At 37.4% G+C, this 13,380-nt stretch overlaps 1 protein-coding gene across 3 annotated transcripts in view; it reads right to left on the minus strand.

Annotated features, from left to right (window-relative positions):
- Window positions 1-13,380, minus strand: part of ZNF248 (zinc finger protein 248) — an 86,870-nt gene that overhangs the window by 32,251 nt on the left and 41,239 nt on the right. For 2 of the 3 annotated variants that reach the window (XR_008510217.2, XR_008510219.2), the window contains exons 7-8: window positions 1,457-1,525; window positions 106-216 (exon numbers count right to left, since the gene is read on the minus strand). The gene's annotated coding sequence lies outside the window, so the exon portion shown is untranslated. The remainder of the gene's footprint in view (window positions 1-105; window positions 217-1,456; window positions 1,526-13,380) is intronic. The other variant, XR_002916421.3, reaches the window with a different exon arrangement.

The raw sequence follows: 13,380 nt of genomic DNA on the forward strand, positions 1-13,380 counted from the left end.
CTTCAATCTGACCTTCAGATAACACACTTTCCCTGAGAATCAAGGCCTGGGCCATCCATGAATTCAAACAAAGTCCCCCAAGGACAAATGCTGGACAAGGCTTACCTGGCTTAGAAACTTCAATCATACTGCCTGACCCTGGAACTCAGAAGAAACATCAAGAATCCCGGAAACACACGGGCCAAGTTTCCTGTGAAGGCACATCAGTTCTCAATGCTGTGAATAACAATGTTGGGTTTTAGACACGGTGGATAATTAAAAAGAACAAGGAGACATGGAGAACAGAGTTCAAAAACTAGGTTCCTGCAGTGGCTGGTTATATGATCTTGGGTAAGTCACTTCACCTCCCTCAACTTGTTTCCTTTTTCTTTCTTTTTTTTTTTTTTTTTTTTTTTTGAGACAGGGTCTCTCTCTCTGTCACCCAGGCTGGAGTGCAGTGGCGCGATCTCGGCTCACCGTCGCCTTCGCCTCCCCGGCTCAAGCAATATTTCAGAGTGCAGTCTACTACATTAACTGTACCTGAGGGTGGTGGTTTAAATATCTATCTTGTTATAACATCAAACTTCAGTTCATACACTGAGGATTTTCAAGAATACTTTTTCAACCTTGTAACTAGCAATACTACTTAATTACTGAGTAGAAAACATAGTTATATATTATTAAAATGATTATTTGAATTATAATAGTGAAACTTATTTATTTTATTTATTTATTTATTTATTTATTTATTTATTTATTTGAGACAAGGTCTCACTCTGTCACCCAGACTGGAGGGCAGTGTTGCCATCTTGGCTCACTGCAACCTCCGCCTCCCTGGCTCAAGTGATCCTCACTCAGCCTCCCGAGTAGTTAGGACTACAGGCACCTGCCACCATACCTGGCTAATTATTTTTTAATTATTTGTAGAGACAAGGTCTTGCCATGTTGGCCAGGCTGGTCTCGAACTCCTGAGCTACAGTGATCCACTCACCCTGCCTAGGTCACCCAAAGTGCTGGGGTTACAGGTGTCAGCCACGGCACCCAGCCTGATATTAATAATGTGAATCTTAATATCAAGGATGGGTTATCAAATCATTGACAAAGTTTCCAAGTCCATAAAATAAGAGTATGGTTCATTCACAAGCACTAAAGCAATGGAGTTCATTCTTCTTTAATAGCTGAATAATTGTATAATGATAATAAACATTATTTATACTTTATTTTGTATATCAGCTTATAAACTCTGATTCATTACAATTTTATTTTAATTTAAAAGGAATCATATTATGTCATTCTGTGTTCCACTCCTAAAAAAGGATATAGTTACTAAGTTGTATTAGGCCAATGCTCCCACTTCAACACCTAGAAAAAAACTAGACAAATAATAAGTTGTATTTTTTGTATTTTCAAAGATGTCAGAGAGTGGTAGAAGTAATGAGGACAACAGAAATTCAATTCTAGAGAGGAGGAGACTTGCCTGGGCACCCTGAGGATTTCTAGCTTTTTCTTCACTAGGTCATTTACCATTTCTCCACATGGGCTGAACCTAGGCAGAGAGTACACTATTGAGTTACCAGTGAAATTCAATAGGAAAAGATGATCTGTACAATAAATGATGCTGGTACAATTGAATATCTGAATGCTAGTATTAATGAAAAGAAACTGGGGATAGCCATATTAATTTCAGATAGAGCAGACTTTAAAGCAGTTTATCAGAGGTATATGATACATGCTAAACCAATCAGAAGCAGCCAACTAACTTACATAACTAGGGACTTTCCAATGGAATAGACCAAATAAGGAAACTGTACAACTATAACCCATCAAATATTTTCTTTATTTCCACATTCACTCTGTAAAAACCTGTCCCTTATGCTTCTTTTGGTTTGGTGTTTCTTGATTTACAAATTGCTGTTTGCTCAAGTAAACTCTCCAAAATTTTTCATCATGTCTGTTTTTCTTGTAAGAGGAGTATATAAGGAATCACTGGGTCAATGTACATGATGGAGCCATTCTCTGGGATAGGGAAATTGTATAAAATATTCTAACTTAATAATACTCTTTTTGCATCATTCTAAAAAAAGTGTTTTTAGACTTTTTTTTTTTTTGTGGGCGGTTACCTACACAATGTTAAGAATATTCACCAATAGCATATTATATATATAGATACACACACATATGCATATGTGTGTATACATACATATGGTACAGTATTCAGATTCTTGCATTTGCAGGACAAATATGAATACATGCAGTACAAACATGTACATATGAACATTTGTGTCCAAGCATTTGAGTATCTGTTTTCATTTCTCTTGAGTATATTTCTAGGAGTAGAATTGTTGAGCAAGATGGTAAAGTTATGTTTAACACTCTCAATCTGAACAATATTGCATTGTGTGAACATACTACAATTTGTTTATCCATTCATCCATCAGGGGACACATGGGTTATTTTCACTTTTTGGCTTTTGTGAATAATGCTGCCATAAACATGGGTGTGAAAATATCTTTCAGACTCTGCTTTCAATTATTTTGGGTATATACTCAGAAGTGGAATTGCTGGATCATATAGTAATTCTATTTCTAATTTTTTGAGCAACTGCCATAATAGCTGCACCATTTTCCATAGCAGCTGTACCATTTTACATTCCTATCAACAATGCACAAGAGTTTCAACTTCTCCACATCCTCAACTACACCTGATATTTTTTCTTCCTATCTCCTTTCTTTCTCCCTCCCTTCCTTCTTTTGATAGTAGCCATTCCGTTGAGGATTAGGTGGTATCTCATTGTGGTTTTAATTTGCATTTGCTTAATAACTAGTGATGCTGAGTATCTTTTCATATGCTTATGGGCCATCTGAATATCTTTTTTTTAATGTCTACTCAAGCCCTTGGCCCATTTTTTAATCAATTTGTTCATTTTGTTGTTGTTGAGTTTTAGGAGTTATCTATATATTCTGAATATTAATCTCTTATCTAATATGTGTTTTGCAAACATTTTTTCCCATTTTCTGTGTTGCCTTTTCATTCTGTTGATAATGTCCTTTAAAAAACATACAAGCGTTATAAATTTTCATAAAGTAAAATTTGTCTATTTTTTCTTTTATGGCTTGTGCTTTTGGTGTCATATCCAAGAAATCATTACCAAATCCAATGTCATCAAGCTTTCTCCCTATGTTTTCCTCTGGGAGCTTTACAACCTTAACTCTTACATGTAGGCCTTTAATCCATGTTGAGTTACTTTGAGAACATGGTGTTAGGTAAAAATCCAACTTCATTCTTTTGCATGTCAATGCCCAGTTTTCCCAGCATTTTTTTTTTTTCTTTTTTTGAGACAGAGTCTCACTCTGTTGCCCAAGCTGGAGTGCAGTGGCCCAGTCTCTGCTCACTGCAAACTCTGCCTCCAAGGTTCAAGTGATTCTCCTGTCTCAGCCTCCCGAGTAGCTGGGATTACAGGTATGTGCTGCCACACCCACCAGCATCATTTTTTTAATACTGTCCTTGCCATTAAATGGTCTTGGTACCCTTGTCTAAAACCATTTACCCATATTTTTGAGGACCTCTTGGCTTTCTATCCTTTTTCATTGTTCTATACATCTGTCTTTATAGCAGCACCACACTATTACACTATTATGATTTATAGCTTTGTAATAACTCTTGAAATCAGGAGGAGTGACAGCAGGAGGTGCGAGACCTCCAATGTTGTTCTCTATTAAAATTATTTTGACTATCGGGGGTCCCTTTGGATTCCATAGATGTTTTTGGATATATTTTTCTACTACTGCAAAAACATCTTTGGTATTTTGATAGGGATCGCATTGTACCTGTAGATTGCTTTGGGTAGTACTATATAATATCTTAACAATATTAAGTCTTCCTATCAATTTACATGAATGGATTTACACATCTCCATTTATTCTTTAATGCATTTCAGCAACATTTTGTAGTTCTCAGTGTACAAGTCTTTTGCCTCCTGGATGTATCTTTTTTGATGCTATAGTACCTGAAATTGTTTTCTGAATTTCCTTTTAGGATTTTTTATTGTTAGTATATACAAACACAATTGATTTTTGTGTGTTGATTTTGTATTCTGCTCCTTTGCTGAGTCCATTTATTCTAACCATTTTTAGTGGATGGACTCTTTAGGGTTTTCTACATATAAAATCATATAAGAACAAAAAAAATTACTTCTTTCCAATCTGTATGCCTTTTATTTATTTTTTATTGCCTAATTGCTCTGGCTAGAACTTCCATATTATGCTGAATATAAACTTTCAGTCTTTTACCCGAGTATGACATTAGCTGTGTATTTTTAATATAAGGTTTTTATTACATTGACGTAGTTTCCTTCTATTTCTTACACATGTTGACTTATCACATGTGCATAGCTCATTATGAAAGAGTGTTGAAATAGGTCAAATGGTTTCTCTTCATCAATTGACATCATGTTTTTCCCTCCATTCTATTAATGTGATGTATTACATTAGGTGGCTTTCATATGTTGAGCCATCCTTGTATTACAGAAATAAACAGAAAAAATTCCTGCTTGGTCATGGTATATAACCTTTTTTTCTTATTCCTGCTTGGTCATGGTATATAACCTTTTTTCTTTTTCTTTTTTTTTTTTTTTTTTCTGAGACAGAATCTTGCTCTGTCGCCCAGGCTGGAGTGGAGTGCAGTGATGTGATCTCAGCTCACTGCAACCTACACTGTCCAGGTTCAAGCGATTCCCCTGCCTCAGTGTCCTGAGTAGCTGGGATTACAAGCACATCCCACCACACCTGGCTAATTTTTTGTATTTTTAGTAGAGATGGAGTTTCGCCATATTGGCCAGGCTGGTCTCAAACTCTTGGCCTCAAGTGATCCACCTGCCTTGGCCTCCCAAAATGCTGGAGATTACAGGCAGGAGCCACCATACCCAGCTGGTACACAATCTTTTTAATATGTTGCTGAACTCAGTTTGGTAGCATTTGTTGAAGATTGTTGCATTAGGGTTCATAAGGGATATTACTGTGCAGTTTTATTTTCATGTAGTATCTTTGTATGGCTGTGATATCAAAGTAATACTAACCTCACAGAACAAATTTGGAAGTGTTCCCTTCATTTTAATTTTTTGGAAGAGCCTAAAAAAGACTAACGTTAGTCGGTCTTTAAATGTTTGGTAGAATTCACCAAGGAAGGCATCAGGTCTGGGGCATTTCTTTGTCAAGAGTTGATTACAGATTCAGTCTCCTTATTAATTATGTACCTACATAATTTTCTATTTCTTCATGAGTCAGTATTGACTTATGTCAATGATATTGTGTTCCTAGATATTGAGCCATTTCATCCATGTTATCCAATTTGTTGTACTAAGTTGTTCTTAGTACTTTCTTATATTTTATTTCTGTAGAATCAGTATTTATATCCCTGTCTTCATTTCTGATTTTAGTAGTTTGAGTCATTTTCTTAGTCTAGTTAGCTAAGGGTTTGTCAATTTTGTTGTTGATCTTTTCAACCAACCAATTCTTGGTTTAATTGATTTTCTCTATTGTTTTTCTATTCTTTAATTTGTTGTCTCTGCCCTAATCTTTATTTCCTTCCTTCTGATACCTCGGAGCTTAGTCCTTTTTATTTATTGTTTGTTTGTTTATTTATTTATTTTTGAGACGGAGTCTAGTTCTGTCACCGAGACTGGAGTGCAGTGGCATGATCTTGGCTCACTGCAGCCTCCACCTCCCAGGTTCAAGTGATTCTCCCACGGCAGGCTCCTAAGTAGCTGAGATTACAGGCACCTGCCACCATGCCTGGCTAATTTTTGTATTTTTAGTAGAGACAGGGTTTCACCATGTTGGCCAGGCTGGTCTTGAACTCCTGACTTGAAGTGATTCACCAGCCTTGGCCTCCCAAAGTGCTGGAATTACAGGCATAAGCCACTGCTCCCAGCCTCCAGTTAGCTCTTTTTCTGGTCCTTAAGATGTAATGTTAGATAACTGATTTGAGATTTTTCTTCTTTTTAAATGTAGGCACCTATAGCTATAAATATCTCCTTTAGCACAACTTTTGCTGCATCCCATAAGTTTCTGTATGTTTTGTTTCTGTTTTCAGTCATCTCTAAGTATTTTTCAATTTCCCTTGTGATTTTTTTCTTTTACTCATGGGTTGTTTAAAGGTATATTATTTAAATTATTTCCACAAATTTATAAATTTTCCAGTTTTCCTTTTATTATTATTTTCTAACTTCATACTGTTGTGGTCGTAGAATATACTTTGTATAATATCTATCTTTTAAAATCTATTGAGACTTAATTTGTGACCTAACATATGGTTTACCCTGGAGAATAACTAATGTGCATTTGAGAAGAATAGGTATTCTGTAGTAGTTGTTGTTGGATATAGTGTTGTGTATTACTTGATCCTAAAAGGGAGTATTGAAGGAAATTTTTAAATGCAGACCAGGTCTGGATAATCCCAGAGCAGACAAAGCCAGTTAGGCCCTAAAAATAACCTTAACCTTGATTGAACTGCAAACATAATTTAACTTAGATGTCTGTTAAATCAAGTTGGCTTATTGTGTTTTTAAGTCCTATGTTTCCTTACCTTCTGTCTGGTTGTTCTATCCATTACTGGAATGACATATTGAAGTCTCCAACTATTATAGTAGAACTGTCTATTTTACCCTTTAGTTCTGTCAATTTTCACTTCATTTATTTTGATGTTATTTTATTAGGTGCATAAATGTTCATTATTGCTATATCTTCTTGCTGTATTGAACTTTTATTAACATACAATATCCTTCTTTATCTCTTGTGACCTTTTTGATTTAAGGCCTATTTTGTCTGATGTTAACATACAGTTGACCTATGAACAACATGGGTTTAAACTGCATGGGTCTATTATATATGGAGTTTTTCCAACATATTGGAAAAGTTTTTGGAGATTTGTGACAATTGGAAAAAAACTTGCAGATAAACCATGTGGCCTAGAAATACTGAAAAAATTAAGCAAAAGAGGTATAAAATGAATGTATAAAATATCTGAAGATACTAGTCTATCTTATCATTTACTATCCAGAAATACATAAATTTCCTATAAAAAGCTAAAATTTATTAAAACATACACAAATAAAGACTGTACATGGTACCATTAGCTGTCAAGAGAAATGTTAACAGACGTGAAGAGGTAGTATTAAATCATAATGGCATAAAATTACCTGTAGTATATACTATACTACTATAATAACTTCACAGCCAAGTCCTGTTGCTATTGTGGTGAGCTGAAGTATCTGCTTAAAATATCATGTAAAGCTAATCATCTCTGTGTGAGCAGTTCATTTCTCCAGTAAACTGCATATGAGAGTAAAAGTAACCTCTTACAGTTTTCACATATTTTTCATCATTTTTAGTGCATTTCCATAAACACTGAATAACACTACTGGACCCATATGAAGTACCACTAGTGATGCTGCAAGTGCTCCCAAGAAGCAGAGAAAAGTCATGATATGACAAGAAAAAGATGGATTGCTTAATATGTACTTTAGATTGAGGTCTGCAGCTGTGGTTACCCACTATTTCAAGACAACTGAATCCAGTGTAAGAACCACTGTAGAAAAAGAAAATTTATGAAGCTGTCACTGCAGCTGTGCCACAGGTGCAAAAACTTTGCACTTTCAACAAAATACTTGTAATCTCATATTGAAAATGCAGTTTTTATGTGGCTGCAGGATTGCCATAAGGCATACCTATAGACTCTAATGCAATTTGAGAAATAGTGAAGTTATACGACAACTTAGAGCAAAAAAAAATAAAAAAATAAAAAAATAAAAAAATAAAAACCATGAAGGATTTAAAGCTAGAGAATTTAAAGCCAGCAAAGAACGGCTTGATAGTTTTAGAAAGATGTTTGGCTTTAGAAATTTCTAGGCTAGGCGCAGTGGCTCGTGCCTGTAATCCCAGCACTTTGGGAGGCAGAAGTGGACAGACTGCTTGAGCCCAAGAGTTCAAGACCAGTCTGGGCAACATGACAAAACCCTGTCTCTACAAAAAAATTTATATATATTAGTCAGGTGTGGTGGCATGCCCCTGTAGTCCTAGCTGCTTGGGAAGCTGAGGTGGGAGGATTGTTTGAGCCAGGGAGGTTGAGGCTGCAAGTAAGCTGTGATCATGCCATTGTACTCCAGCCTGGCTGACAGTGAGATGTTGTGTCAAAAAAAGTAAACAATAAAAATTAAAAAGTCACAATAACAGAAGAAACTGCTTCTGCTGATCAAGACGCAGCAGACAAGTTCCCAGATGCCATTAAGAAAATCACTGAGGGTTCGGCGCAGTGGCTCACATCTGTAATCCCAGCACTTTGGGAAGTCAAGGCAGGCAGATTGCTTGAGCCCAGGAGTTCGAGACCAGCCTGGGCAACATGGCAAAACTCCATCCCTACTAAAAATACAAAAATTAGCCAGGCATGGTGGCACATGCCTCTAGTCCCAGCTACTCAGAAAGCTGGGGTGAGAGGATCGATTGATCCCAGGAGGTCAAGTCTGCAGTGAGCCATGACCGCTCCACTGCACTCCAGCCTGGGTGACAGAGCAAGACCCTGTCTCAAAAAAAGGAAGAAAGAAAATCATTGAGGAGGAAGGATATCTGCTTGAACAGGTCTTTAATGTAGACAAAAGTGTCTTTGGGAAGGAAAAAAAGTGCCACAAAGGACATTTGTTACTAAAGAAGAGAAATGGACACCAAGATTAAAGGCAGGAAGGGAAAGGCTAACTCTACTTTGGTACAAATGCAGCTGGGTTTATGATTAGGTCTGCCTTTATCTATAAAACTGCTAACACCCAGCCTTGAAGAGAAAAGATAAACATCAGCTTCCAGTCTTTTGGTTGCACAATACAAAGGCCTGGACAGTGAGAACCATTTTTCTGGATAGGTTTCACCATGCTTTGTCCCTGAAGTCAGGACATACCTTTCTAGTAAGGGACTGCCTTTTGAAGCTCCTTTGATATTGAGCATGCCCCTGGCCACCCAGAACCCCATCAGTTCAACACCAAAGACATCAAAGTGGTCTATGTGCCCCCAGACAGTGTCTCTAATTCAGGCTTTAGATGAAGAGGGCATAAGGAACTTCAAGGCTCATTACAATGGTACTCCATGGAAAGGATGGTTAATGCTATGGAAGAGAACCCTGATAGAACATCATGAAAGACTGGAAGGATGACACCACTGGCACTGAAAGTGGCAAGACTGTTACAGAAAAAGCCATAGAAGCCATTGACCCCAAAACAATAAATTCCTTCTGGAGAAAACTATATCTGGATGTTGTATACAACTTCACAGAATTTATGACAGAGACAATCAAGGAAATCATAAAAGAGATCGTGGATATGGCGCAAAAAAAAAAAAAAAAAAGGTGGTGGAAGCAGGAGAGTAAAGATTTCAATATATGAATCTTGGAGAAATTCAAGATCTAACAGATATCACACCAGAGGAATTAACAGAAGATGACTTGATAGAGATGAGCACTTCTAAGGCCCGACCATGAGGCATAAGACATAGAAGACGTACAAGAAACAATGTCGTAAAACAAACTGCTATTAGACAATCTGGCAGAAGGTTTCCAATTATTCGAGACTGCTTTTAACTTCTTTTATGACATGGACCCTTTTATAATACAGGTGGTGAAATTAAAACAAACAATAGGACTGTTACTGTATAGATACCTTTTTAGAAAAGCAAAAAATGTCAGAAATTATGATGTAGTTCTGGAAAGTTATACCAGGTGTGTTTGCCTCTCCTGCCTCCCTTCCATCTCCTCCACTTCTTCTGCCTCTGCCACCCCTGAGAAAGCAAGACTGACTCCTCCTCTCCCTCCTCCTCATCGGCCTATTCAATGTGAAGACAATGAGGATGAAGACCTTAATGATGATCCACTTCCACTTAATGAATAAACATATTTTTATCTTCCTTACGATTTTCTTTTTTCTTCAGCTTACTTTATTGTAAGAATATAGTATATAATACATATACATAATACATGTTAATCAGCTGTTTATGTTATTGGCAAGTCTTCTGGTCAATAGTAGGCCACTAGTAGTTACATTTTGGGGGAGGCCAAAGTTATGTGCGTGTGCATGTGTTTGTGTGTGTTTCTGTGTTGGGGGTCAGTGCCCCTAACCCACCACCAATTGTTCAAGGATCAACTGCACTCACATCTGCTCTTTTTACAACTTGCATGGGATATTTTTTTCATTCTCTCACTTTTAACCCATTAGTGTCTTTGGACACAGATTAGAACCCAAGTCTCTTGTAGATAGTACTGTTCAATCACATTTGGTTTTATTTAATCCATTCTGCCAATCTCTGTCTATTGATTGAAGAATTTAAGCCATTTACATTTAAAGTAATTACCAAAAATGAAGGATCTACATCTATCATTGCGCTTTTGTTTTCTATGTCTTACAGCATTTTTGTCCCTCATTTCCTGAATTACAGTTCTTTTCTTTTTAGTACATTTTTGCTAGTAAAATCTTTTAATTCCCTTCTCATTTCGTTTTATGTATGTTCTCTATGGCTGTTTTGTTACATTTAACATCCTAAAGTCATAACACTATAAATTAAATTTATACTAGCTTAACTTCAATAACATACAAAAAACTCTGCTCCTACACAGCGCTGTCCCCACTTTTTAAGTTATTAATGTCAAAAAGTGACTTCTTTATACACTGTGTCCAGAGACACAAAACCTTTTTATGCATTAGTCTCTTAAATCATGTAAAAATCAAAAAGTGGAATTACCAACCAAAGTTACAGGAATACATCTTTGTATTATAACTCCCTGTGCATTTACCTTTATCAGATATCTTCATTTCTTTTATGGCATTAGTTTTTGTCTATTGTCCTTTCATTTCAACCTAAAGGACTCTTTTTAGCTTTCTTGCAGGGCAGGTCTACTGCTATCAAACTCCCTCAGCTTTTGTTTATCCAGGAATGTCTTAATTTCAGCCTCACTTTTGACGGAAAATTTTACCAAATACAGGATTGTTTGCTGACAGATTTTTTTTTCCCTTCAGCATTTTGAACATTTCAACCCACTGCCTTCTGGCCTCCGAGATCTGATAAGAAATCTGCTAATAACTTTGAGAATAGCTTGTATGTATGTATGTTATGTATAAGCTGCTTCTTTCTTGCTGCTCTAAAACTTTGTCTTTGGCCTTTGACAGTTTGATTATAATGTGCCTCAGCGTGGGCCTCTTTGATTTTATCTTAGTTGAAGTTTATTGTGTTTCTTCTAGGTTTATATTCATATATTTCAGCAAATTTTAAAATGTTTCACCAATTATTTCTCCAAATTATCTCTATGCTTTCTCTATCTGGCACTCCGAACAGTGCATATATTCATCCACTTGATGGTGTCCCACGTGTCTCTTAGGCTTTCTTCATTTTTTTTTTCAGACTTTTTTTCTGAGACGGAGTCTCGTTCTGTACCCCAGGCTGGAGTGCAGTGGCATGATCTTGGTTCACTGCAACCTCTGCCTCCTGGGTTCAAGCGATTCTCCTGCCTCAGCCTCCCAAATAGCTGGGATTACAGGCACATGCCACCACGTATGGCTAATTTTTGTATTTTTAGTAGAGACAGTTTTACCACATTGGCCAGGCTAGTCTCAAACTCCTAACCTCAGGTGATCTGCCCGCCTCAGCCTCCCAAAGTGCTGGGATTATAGTCATAAGCCACCGTGCCCAGCTTGTCTTTTTTATTTCTGTTCCTTAAATTTGATTTCAATGACCCTATCTTCAAATTCACTCATTCTTCTGCTTGCTCAAATATGCTTTTAAATCCCTCTAGCAAATTTGTTGTACTTTTCAGCTCCAGAATTTGTTTTCTCTATCTTTATTGATGTTTCCATTTTGTTTATAGTTTTCTTGACTTTGTCCACATTATCTTTTAGCTCTTTAAACATCTTTAAGACAGTGTTTTTAATTTGTCTTGTAAGCCCACAATCTGGTCTTTTTCAGGGACAGTTTCTTTTCTTTTTTGCTTTCAACTAGTCATACTTTCTTGTTTCTTTGTTCATCTTGTGATTTTTTTGTTGTTGTTGAAAACTGGACATCTGAAATTTATGGTGTGGTATCTCTGGAGATCAGATTCTCCCCATTACCCAAGGTTTGCTAGGCTTTTTGTTCTCATTCATTTATTTTTAAAAAATAGTTACAGGGTGTCTGCATATGAAAGATTAGCCTGAGATGTAAACTCAGGCTCTTCTGAGGTCACTTCTGAGCCTGGACCTTTTCCTGGGCATGCGTGGCAACTTTCTAAATTCCTCTGTATATGTGGTTGCTAAAGGTCCCAGTCCTTACGTTTCTGGTTCCGATAATGGAAAAAAAAAAAAAAAAAAGAGAGAGAGAGAGAAATGAAGGGGAAAAGCACGAAGTCTTTAAATCCTCAGGAATTCACTTCATCTAAAACGTGGGTGCTAGAAAGAACCATTTCACTTTCTCCACCCTAGGCTCTGGGAATGGCTCAGAAATTTTGCCAAGGAAGGGGGGATGAGGGGCAGGGGGGACACAATTCATTAAATCAAAAGAGCATCTCTCCAGTGAATAAAGGGGAAGGACTTGCAACAATGGCAATGAGTTACAATAGCTGCTCACCTCTGTGTTTACACTTCCGTGTCTGCACCTCCATGATCAGAAGGAGCAATCAGTGACTACAGCACAGTTCCCCAATATTTGCAGGACAGGGTCCTTAATGCCTATCCTGGCTTCAGCAAGCTGCTTCAGGAACACATTCAAAGCTGCTGGCACGGGTGATGGGTAGCCACTACCATGCTCAGAGCTAAAATTAACCACACGTAACCACAATTTGCCACACAAGCCTTCCTACAGGAAAAGCTTTTGAGGTCAGTATTGGAGGTTTGTTCTGACACAAGGGGGGCCTATTATTAGTTGTCTCTTTTGTTGGTTCACCTCTGGTAAACATGTGGCCTATGTTTAGCTTGGAATTCTCACTGAAGCTCTCAGCTTCTTCTTGTTTTTCATCAAAATCTCGTTTTTGAGTGCCCTTAGATTTGACCTTTCCTGTACACTCATTCAAATACGGTCAGTTCATTAGCAGAGCTTTTGACCTCTTGATTTTATGAATTGTTTTCCCCACTTGGTGAAATCTCTGAGCCATGCCCCAGAGGCTAAGGTAGAGAGAGTGGAATGATTATTTCTAGCACCCATGTTTTAGGAGAAGGGTGCTGGGTAGGGAGGGTAGGAGGGTGCTGGTCTTCTAGGCCTTCCTCTTCTGGCTTGGAACCTCCACACTACTGAGTCAAAGTAAGGGTAACTGGGCCCCTATATTCTCAGGACACCATGCCTGAGATAGAGCCTGTGTCATGTGAATGGGGTCTGGGTGGAAGGGAGTCCGGGATTTCTCCTCAGCTGT

Source organism: Pongo abelii, chromosome 8 (assembly GCF_028885655.2).
Source record: "Pongo abelii isolate AG06213 chromosome 8, NHGRI_mPonAbe1-v2.0_pri, whole genome shotgun sequence".
In the NCBI taxonomy this organism is placed as follows: domain Eukaryota; kingdom Metazoa; phylum Chordata; class Mammalia; order Primates; family Hominidae; genus Pongo; species Pongo abelii.